The 11,099-nt window shown below is 32.8% G+C and overlaps 1 long non-coding RNA gene across 1 annotated transcript; it reads right to left on the reverse strand.

Moving 5' to 3' along the window:
- Positions 1-5,663: 5,663 nt before the first annotated feature.
- On the reverse strand, positions 5,664-9,177 carry LOC113702724 (uncharacterized). Its single transcript, XR_003451255.2, has 2 exons — positions 8,931-9,177; positions 5,664-5,847 (listed from the first exon to the last, which is right to left on the reverse strand). It is a non-coding gene; the product is annotated as an uncharacterized lncRNA (long non-coding RNA).
- Positions 9,178-11,099: the final 1,922 nt, after the last annotated feature.

Genomic DNA, 11,099 nt, shown 5'->3' on the forward strand with positions numbered 1-11,099 from the left:
ATTTAATTTTATTTAATTGCAATATTCGAGTAGCATAGTTTATTGTTGCTTTTTATAAAATCCCTCATATCTTGAACTCTAGAAAAAATGAATTACCCCCAATTCCTGTGGATTCGACCATGCTCATTGCTATATGCAAAATTGTATTTTTCTTGAATAGGTAATTATTATTACACATGTTCGACAACCTGTCATCAATCCATGTCCGAGTCCAGTAGGAGCCGTCCGTGGATTAGGATCTGCACATGGATTATCTCCACCCTGGCACAGACCCAGATTAGAAAACTATTTTTCTCCTTAAACTTAAATTTTAAGAATTGAAACTTTAAATGATTTAAAGTGTGAACATATGATGACTCATTATTAGAATTAAATAAATATTTTATTATATTTTTATTTAATATTGTAATACATAAATGCATGATGGATAATTATGGATTTATGCAATGTGATTGTGAATTGTTGAATGTATGAATTGCTTTTGATTTTGGTTTTGTATTTTTGAAATAGGGCCTCTGTATCCTGCTTTTCTCTAAAGGTTCTGTACGTAAATTCTCTTCTCATCTCACTATCCTTGAATGTAATTCAAGGTTTCTTTGGATATATGCATTATACTTTATTAGGGACAAAGAGATGGTGAGAATTTAAAAATATTTATATTAGACTTACTTTTGTGATATACAAAGGAGATAGAGATGGCACCAATTCTACCATGGTTAATATACAAAAAGTGTACAAAAGTATAGAGATGTTTCTTCTCCCTCAGATTGACCATCACGTTTCCTTTTGGGTCAAGGAAACTAGTTTAGGGAAAAGTCCATAATCATTTATATTTACTTATAATATTTTATTTATTTATGTTGATGAATGGATACACATGCTACCTATATATACTTGATGAGACCAACTTTAAATTACAATTGTCTAAATTGCTCTAATCAATATTAAGTCAAGACATAAGTTTTCTTCCATTATTATAGTTTAAAACATGAATTCTTGTTCTTTGTTACTTTGTTCATCTCAATAAAGGGTACTCTATCAATGGTATTTTTTATTATGAGATGAGATATTGGAATTATGGATTAGATTTAATTATAATCTCTAAATACATAAACCGCTGAAGGGTTGGGAATAATAAATTTTGCTGCTTACTTTGTAATTTGAATGTTTATTTTGTCCTCCTTTGTTTGTTTACCTACCATGGACCTCATTGTGGGGTCAGGTGCCTTTGGTTTTCTCCGTTGCAATTCTCAATTTTGGTTCCTATTTCCAATCTTATTCTTTTTCCGCTGGTTTAATGGTTGTTTCTTGACGCATTTTACCCTTTTTTGTCATTTGCCAATAATATCTTCTTATGTTTCGCTAGGTTCTTTTGCAGGTTGTTGCAATGATGGAGTTGCAATTATTAGAGATTTACTTTTCCTTGCTATATATTTTCCTATCAAATCTACATTTAATGCTTGCACGTGTTTGGTTCAACCAAAACACATGCTCTTTATATAGTTAAAGATTACCTATCAAATCTACATTTAATGGTTGCATGTCCTTAACTCAATCATTATTTTACTATATACTACCTTTATTGACCTTTTCACCGTTATATTTTTGCTTTGACTTTTCTTAATAGTGGGATTGCAACTATTATATTCGTTTTGGATTATTACTTTATGCAGTTAGACGTTTCTCTTTTCTTTTAAGCCTTCATTTTGTGCCATTTTTTTGTCCTCTCTGTTTCGCTTTGTCTACTTTGCGCTCACTTGGGTAAGACATTTCCCTGCCTTTAAATGCTCTTATTCTCCTTCTTCCTTTCGTCTTTAATCATATCAAGTTATAATTGTTTTTGATATTCTGGTGTTCATGATTCATCTTCTTTTCTTACTACATTCCTCGGTGTTGTTCAACTCCAACTATACAGTGAATGCACCTGTATTTATTGCTCATATTCTTGCTCTTAATGGATCTGTTTTTATCTACTTTCTGCTCTTATGATTGAAGTTATATATTCCAACTTGATACAAGTTTCAAACTCGATACAACTTGATACAAGTTTCGAACTATCTAGAATGATCAAATTTGTTGAAGATCATAACCCACAACATGACTCAATGCAATGTATTTTACATATAAGCTACATGGTATTCAGAGTGGCAGTTTATAGTTCGCACAACTATTTGATCAATTATGAATGGAATATACTGTAAAACGATGAAGAACTGTCTCTTGAATGTGGTATTACCTTTAACGCATGTACTTTGCTTGCTAATTACATTGAGCAACCATTTATCCATCATCATCTATCTAAACAAAGTTTCATGATCTTCAAAGTATTACTCACAGAAACAGAAAAGCTGATGACACACTTCTCATTTTTTGTCATCCTCACATGTGACGACCTTGAAAATCTGGTAAATTTACTCCATCATACACATGAATTTAGCTACATCATCACACATTAATTCTTATGTTAATACATATTATTATTTTAGATGTTTCCAGGAGATATACATTGCTGCATAGAAAAAAAACGTCAATAACACTATAAATTGCTACAACAGATCAAAAGCATGGACTCTTCTCATTGAGGAAAACTACATAACAACCAATTGGTTAACTTTTGCTCAAAGACACTCATTGCATGAAGGGAATATCCTTCTCTTCACATTACTTCAACGAAATGACTATGATATTCAGATTTTTAGTTGAGATTTCATTCAAGAAACCTAACACTACTTTGTTTATCAAGGAACTGGCTATAATATTCAAGAAAATAATAGCCTTCTATTTATCATTCCTTTTACTTTGTTTTATATTCCTCATTACTCAATAACATTATAATGACCATTACTTCTATCCCAAAATGCAATATTTGATTGCATGAAAGCAATTTTTAATTAATATTATTCTTTCATCTATTAGTTCCATACACAAATTTAAATAATTTTAACATACTCTTTCTAAAAACTCTTATAAAATTAATATGGATATCATGCATGGAATTCAAAAGCAATTACTAATAAACAACCATATCACAACCAAAAACACACAAAAAAATTACAATATGGGCACCTCACGATGGCTGCAGGGTCCAATGCCTAATATATAATTTGTTAGTCCTAATCAAGGTGATATGCTATAGAGGCACAAGTTGAGAAACACATATGATGTGGTTTATCAAGAGTTGATTACTCAATTGTGTATATGTTACAATAGTTATAATTGGTAATAAGTATTTATTTGTAAAATTACTTTTGGCTTGTTTGCCTTAGTGAAGATCAAAGTAACCAAAATGAGATTCTAGCCTACTAGAAATCTTTGAATTCTCGAATCTATACAAGAAGGTTGTTGATTTAAATAAAATATTGAGAACAAAACCAAACTTAATTTTTATGCCATTTTTACTTGGTTTTATTATTCATGAATAGTAATTCTCATTTATCTTTTACTACTTGCTATAAAAATTATAAATAATAATGCATTATTCTCAACATGCTTAATATTTTCGACTTCTTGGATTGGTAAAGAACATCGAAAAAGTTCTCAAGCTAATTTGGCTTAATGCTTTTAAAATCTTGCTACTTTGAATCATGGAAGATAAAATGAAATTATTAGCAAAATACTTATAATAAGTATAAAGGAAAATATGATAGAGTATCTGTGACGGCCCCACCTCCTCCTAGGGCATATACCCTAGAAGTTAGACGGCTTCACCTTCTCCTAGGGCATACCACTTTTATATCTCAAGATATGAAATTTGACAATGATGTTCAAAGTGATAGCATAAATTTGTGGTACACTTTATGCCCCTTTGGGGGTGGTAATTTGAAAACAAATTCTTCACGAGAAATTTAGTACTTTACTTAACTAAAGGTTCGACTGCTACAAGTAATGCAATTATACAAATTGTACCACTCGATTTATGATACTTTGAAAAGAAGAATTAAACTAGCTTGATGAGTTGTTGAGGAAAATTACAGCAAATGTGGGAGCCAATTAGACGAAATTATGAGGTACTCACCTTAGTTCATGTTGCACAGAATGTATACTAAGTGACTAATGTTTAAGCAAGTGAAAGATGGAATTTGTTGGAGATTTATAAACATTTGAGCTGAAATTCTTGCTTTGGCTACCGAATGAGGGAAGAAATGAAACTCTCATGAAATTTTGGAAATTTAGGTTAATTGGTTGTGAATTTATGGGGACTATCTTATAGCAACTTGGAACTATTTTGATGAGTATTTTAAGGAATTTAAAACTAAAAAACTAATAAATTTAACGAGACTTAAACTACAGGTAAACTAGCCTTTGATTTAACTTTAAAAGGAATGAATGATAAGGTCAATAAGTCAAGAAATGAAATGTAGAATAAATATTGAATATATTATATTTTATATTTTAAGGTCAAACTTGATTTTAATAGTTCAAATGGGTAATAAATAATAAATGAATATCTATAAATTGTATATTTACTTTGGACTTATATACTTATCTCAGGGAATAGTTGTGAGGTAGGAAACAAACTCGAGGCTCAAGAGTAATTTATTTGGATATTTGGTGAGTGTTTCTGAATTTATGTGTTTAACTGTTTATGTTTATTTAAGTAAAATTATGTGATAAATATGCTTATTATGAAATATTGCTAAGTGATTCATTGTAAAGTGTATCTCAATTATCCTTCGCCTTCTAAGTCGAGGGTGTACTATATCGCACTCGATTTAGTTGAGTTTGAAGGTTGATAATTGGCTAAATGTTACTGTAAGTGTGCATGAATGTAAACTGTATGTGTACTTTACCGCATCGACTGAACTGGGCCCCAAAACCCTCTGTTCAACGGACTATTCGAGCCAGCAAAGGGCTTGATCGGATAGGACGGAAGTTTTGGGTAACTGTTTCGGTATACTCGAGTATTACCTTGAAGTTTGGAGATTATTGAACTGATTACTGAATGTAGGGGATTGTTTATTGTTTTGGAGGATATAAGGAGGTGAATTGGCGGAGTGTGCAATAATATTGAAATGAATGTACAATGACACTGAAATGAGTGTGCAATGATATTGAAATGACACTAAATTACTGAACGGAACTAAGTGCTACGTCTAGAACGGACGGGAGCCACCTCTAGAGTCCGTATCAATACCGTATCCTTTGAGGTGATTGATTACTTTTATTAAATTTGATATCCTGAACTGTTAAGTTTGGTGAATGTTTTATATTGCTAATTGGTTGTTGTATCCTTTTGAAAGTGACTATACAGTGAAATGTGCATTACTTGTTTAATTTTATTGGTTAAGTGTTTATTGAATATTACTTATTCGGCAAACCTCACTGAGCTTTAACTCAACCTTGTAGTTTGTTTTCCTTATAGGATTGGTGGTCGAGAAACGAACAAGGCAGCTTAGGGAGTTAACATGAAATCTTTTGTGATTATAAATTATCTAGTATCATGTCACGGCTGAAGTTTTGTATTAAACTTGGCATTGTAAAAGATTTGAATGTGTGGTCTTAGTATACCTCAATGTTATCTCTGAAGTTAATATAAGATTAATGAGAGTTTATCAAATGTGTGACGCCCTCACTTCTCCCAAGGAAGAACCTAAGGGTATCGGCGGGATGCCTGCCCAACTCTCGCCAGGACTCGGTACAATCCATAATTTAAAAACTCGTAATACTTTAAATAACTTCAATACATAATTGAAGTACTCCAAAATATCCCACACTTACATTAAGTTAACTTTCAAGCTTAAATACAACCCAACGGAATATTTACTACAGCCATCCGCTATAATACAACTGAAGATCTTCAAAAGAAAGCAATCTAGTACTATTCTCGGGCACTCTTGGTCTCAAACCCTGTAAAAGAAATCCACAACGTGGAATGAGCTACACAACCCAGTGAGGTTCCAAGACACTCTAGCAGTTCTATTAAATCAAGTAAAGGGAGCATACCACATGTATGGTTCGGGGTTGCACGTTGGTGCATGAACATGAGACAAATATCATTATACAAGTGCTTTGAGCATATCACAGGTATGACACATTAACATGAGACAATTATCATGGTACGAGTAATTTGAGCATGTCACAGGTATGACTCAAGATTTGCACGTTGGCACATTTGTATGAAATAGTTATCTGTATGCACAATAAACACACATTGAAGGATACGGTGTTCCAGTGGAACCAAGTCGGTCGTCTGCACCTTATAACTTTCGGATCCCCTCGATTTGTCTGGCCATCACCTTATCCCTCCAGTGGTAATACTCGAATATACCGAAACGGTGGCTCAGGGTTCCAACCTACCCGACCGAGCCCAGTCCTGGCTCGAGTAGGTCAGTAACCAAGGGCAGAGCCCAAGTTCAGTTTAGAGATGTTTGAAGGTCGAGTGAGATAAAGTACACACTCGCCTTAAAACAGTGGCCCACTTCATATGAGCATATAATTTATGATAATCAAGTAATCAGGTGGTCAAGTAATCAAGTAAGTTGGTGATCACGTAAGCAGATAATCAAGTAAGCAAGTAACCACATAGATTAGAAAACGGTAAGTAAACACGGTTAACGGTAAACGTTAAACGGTTAACGGTGGTAATTACGGTTAATTGGTAGACATATGTCATTTTAATAGGCCGCCATTGGCCGTTTTCCACTTTTACCACGTAAGAGTCGAGGAGATTCACTCCAACCGACTTATGCTGTCATAGCATAATTAATCATTTAAACACATCATGTAAATATGCTCTCCAAGTATTTCATATCTAGTATTTCAAGTAATCACATAAATATGCTCTTTAAGCATTTCATATCGAATAGTTCAAGTAGTTACGTAAATATGCTCTTCAAGTGTTTCATATCGAATAGTTCAAATATACATACTTCAGGTATTTCATGTCGAGTAATTCAAGTATACATACTTCAAGTATTTCATGTCGAGTAATTTAAGTATACCTTATTCAAATATGCATGAGTGTGGTAAATACTTAACATATAGCACTTAACACTTAATGACCATGGGTTAAGCATGTCATAGACTTATTCCAATTACGTATTTCTATATGGAACACTCACCTATTGCAACAAGAGAGTAAATACTCAAACACGTGTCTAGGCGTCCACTTCGAGTTCCTCTTGAAGGACCCCTTGAGCGCTTGAGCAAATAACCATTAACTATTATACACTATCACTTAGAACCCCTACTTATCAAAGAAGGTTGTACAATCTAAGGAGAATTCATGAATTGGGCCTTAATTATTAATAATCGAGGCTCAAGAGTAAAGTTTTAAAGTCTAAAGAGAGAGACTAATATTTTCCATGAAATCGAGTTCAAAATGTTCAATCGGTATCGAGAAAAGAAGGCAAGTTTCCAAAATCTCATTTTCTAAGAAATTGACAAATTTCAGCTTTGGGTGTCAATTTTAGAAAAATCGTATCTTGCACTATGTAGGTCCAAAATTGGAAAGCTTGATACCGTTGGAAACTTCTTCAAAAGCACTAAAAGTTCTTAGAAGATACTTTTCCATGATTCCAAACGGAAGATATTCAAAAATTGACTCAAAGTTGCTGCTTGAGACCATTAAGACAGTTTCGGGGTTGGTTTTTGACCAACTTTGAAAATTCGGCAAAATTCACACAATACGAACTAGCCTCCGAAATTTAGAACTCAATTAGAGCTACAATCAAAGTTTAAAACGAAACAAACGGAACAAGAATCGAAGTTTTGAACGCCAAGGTATAGCAGCTCAAAGTTGGCTAAAATTTCCTCCTCGATCAAGAATTTCCAGATTTAAACATGAATTTTGGGACTTCAGTTGGACATTGAAATAGACTCGAAATGGCACCAAAATTAGCAGTATTACACTACCATATAAAAGCTATTCCCCTGTCAAATTTCATAGGAAAATTCATTCGGCAAGTTGGTTAACAAAACCATCAAAGTTTCAAGAATTTTCAAGGTAAATCTGCCTTGTACTTCAAATTTTCTTTTCTAAAACCTTTGGCCAATAAAATGCCTAAAACATATCTCATTTGTGATAACCAGGTCTAATAAGAATCCAAGATACATTTGGTAGGTGATTAACACCAAGAATTTCAAAACAACAAGTCCCAACCAAGGGTTAGGCCTTTACTAGCCAAAAAGAGGATTTTTACTCACTGCATCAGTTTCGAAATATGGACACAACTCACTCAATTCAACTCAGAATTGAGCGTGATTGGTGGCATTAAAAAGATATTTTAGAAATCTAGAATTTCTCAGAAGAAACCATTTTCAAAATCTATTCACAAGCAACTCGTTTTTGAGCATCAAGTTACAGTTCATGTCCTGCCTCCTGAAGAGCAACGAAACAGGACAGCAATTTTCAAACGAATGGTTTGGCTCACTCGAGTGGAACTAGGTCGTGCATTTTATACCAATGGAAAGCTGGAAATGTCTAGTTTCCAGTACCTCAAACGGCACTTGATTTCGACATCGGAACAAAGAGTTATGGCCGATACAAAATGACTGCCTGGGCAATCCGAGAAAATTTTCCAGATTTGGTGAACTTTGGAATTCAACACATTTGACCAACCAAATCATGTTATTTTTCAATGAAACTTTTCACACACTTCATATAACATGTATACATCATAGACAAGTCATTAGAACCTCAAAAATTCGCACTAAAGTGCATGAACATGGCAGGGGTAAAATGGTCACTTTTGTCCATTGCACCTCCTTTGAGTTTTCCTACATAATATCATCCATTTCTAGTCTAACAAGCACTAAACCAACATTATTAACACCATAATCCATGAAATCAGTCCTCAAGTCAATGTGGGAGTTCATAGAGCCCACTCAACAATTTCCAACATAAACAAAGTTACCCACAAGGAATTACAAGCTCATAAGTGCAATACTACTTCCATAAATCAAGATTTGAAGGTTTGATCGTTAATTACCTTTGATGATGGCTTAAGCAGAAATTTTTGGCCTCTAAAAGCTGAGAAAAATGGTGAGAATCGAGCCTATTTTCTAGCTTAAGTTGTTCACCAAGTGATTAGCAAGTTGCATGAAAAATTTGAGGTGATTTGGTTGAAGATTTGAGGGTGAAATGAAGAGATTTGTTGGCCTTTTTCTTCCATGGAGTGCACGGCTGCTAAGAGGAAGAAAAAGAAAGAATTGCAGCCGCCTCTTTGCTGTAATGAAGAGAGGAGTTTTGATTTGGTGTGATGCTTCCATGAGAAGCTTAAAATGTGTGGCCCAAATTAGTCCAAAGGTCAACTCTCCTTTGCGTGCGCACGCGCGTGTTTTGTGCTCGATTTCTCTCCAGTTTGTTTCACTAGTGCATTAAACTTCTAATGCACTTGTTTTCATGTTAATATTATTCACTCTTAATAGTCTAGAATAATTTCTCAAATCTCCAATTTACCGCTCCGCCTCGGTATACGTGAACTTTCAATTTTCGTGCGGTACGGCGAAATCTCCAAGAATTCTTATAACGATAACTTCACTAACTAATACTTGAATACTTAAATATAAAAATATCTGTTTTAAGACTAATGTACGTATCTCTAATTTTTTCCAAGCTCAGTGTATCCTCAAATCGGTTATCGTTCCAAACGCACGTGCACTATTTTCACTTAACGGCTTCCAAAAATTAATTTTTGAAACGAGACACTTTAAAAATATAACAAAGCTATAGATTCGTGAAATTAGGTCTAAAGAGATTAGAAAATAATATTCAAAGAAAACGGGAGGGCAAATAATTAATTAAGCCATAAAAATAGAATTATAAGTGAGAAAAATTCGGGTCCTCACAAAATGTTATCTCTGAAGTTAATGTGAAATTAATGAGTCCTGATAAGAGCCAGGCAGGTGGTCCGTTAACTTCTAGGGTATACTCTAGGAGAAGGTGGGGTCATCACAGTATCATAGTTGCTTATAACCATCATAGTGTGTCATGGTTTCATATTCTCACGCCATAATTAGTCATCTCAAAAGTTGATTGATGCATAATCAAGTTTTAGGATATGTGATACCTTTAAATAATAATTTCATTATAAGATGACAAAAAATTTACTTGTGAAATTACAACTTAACTTAAATGTAACTTTGTGAAATTTTCATTTTTAAGTTAAAGTTTATAATTAAAATTAACTAGTATATTTACTTCTAAATTAAGTTTCTTGGGCATGAGATACCAGGTATTTGATATGCTTGGATTAAACGAAGTGAATTGCATGAAAAGGATTATAAGTATCTAATTTTATTAAGTAAAAGTTACTTCATTAAGATGCAATAATAAATTATCTTTCTTAATCTAGTAGACTTATTTTAGAACCTAATAAGTGTTATTATTTTCTCAAATAAAAGAAAGTCCATTCACAATATAATGTTAGATGAATTGAGACTATCTTATCTTTGGCATTTATAAACTTAGTCATATGAATAAGTAACAGCATCTCCAAATTACATGATGATAATTATTTGGACTCAATTAATTATGAATTATTTGAAATATGTGAATCTTATTTACTAATGAAAGACCCGGTTGGCTTTTTATTTGGAAAAGTTTAAAGAATTGTTAAAATATATAATTAATTATATATATGGAATACTAACAATTCATGCTAAATGAGTTTTCTCATACTTTACTACTTTTATTAATGATTACTCAAAATAGATATATCATCTATGTGCTTTAAGGACAAATTCAAAGTATTTAAGAAATTATGAAGTTAAAATACAAAGTAGAAAAACTAATTGTGAGGTATTAGAACACTAAGATATGATAAAGGTGAAAAATACTTGATTCAAGGGTTTCAAAATTATTTAAAGGAGAATAAGATTAACAAGTAAAGTAATTCTTCCCAGATATCTTGTTTAAATTGAGTAATTTAGATAAAAAATTATATCTTATGAGATAAGATATACCGTGCAAGTACACCAAAATAATTTTGGAGTTTGTCCTAGATAAAATTGTCTCCTAGATGCTAAAACTTGTTCCAAACATATTTGTTTAAAGTATACTATACGAGATATAGAGTGTTAAAAAATCTAAATCTTTGTGAAAGATTTGGGTTATCCTACTTATCAAATAAGTATAGTCAGACAAGTTGGAACTAGTT

Source organism: Coffea arabica, chromosome 8e (genome assembly GCF_036785885.1).
Source record: "Coffea arabica cultivar ET-39 chromosome 8e, Coffea Arabica ET-39 HiFi, whole genome shotgun sequence".
Taxonomy (NCBI): Eukaryota; Viridiplantae; Streptophyta; class Magnoliopsida; order Gentianales; family Rubiaceae; genus Coffea; species Coffea arabica.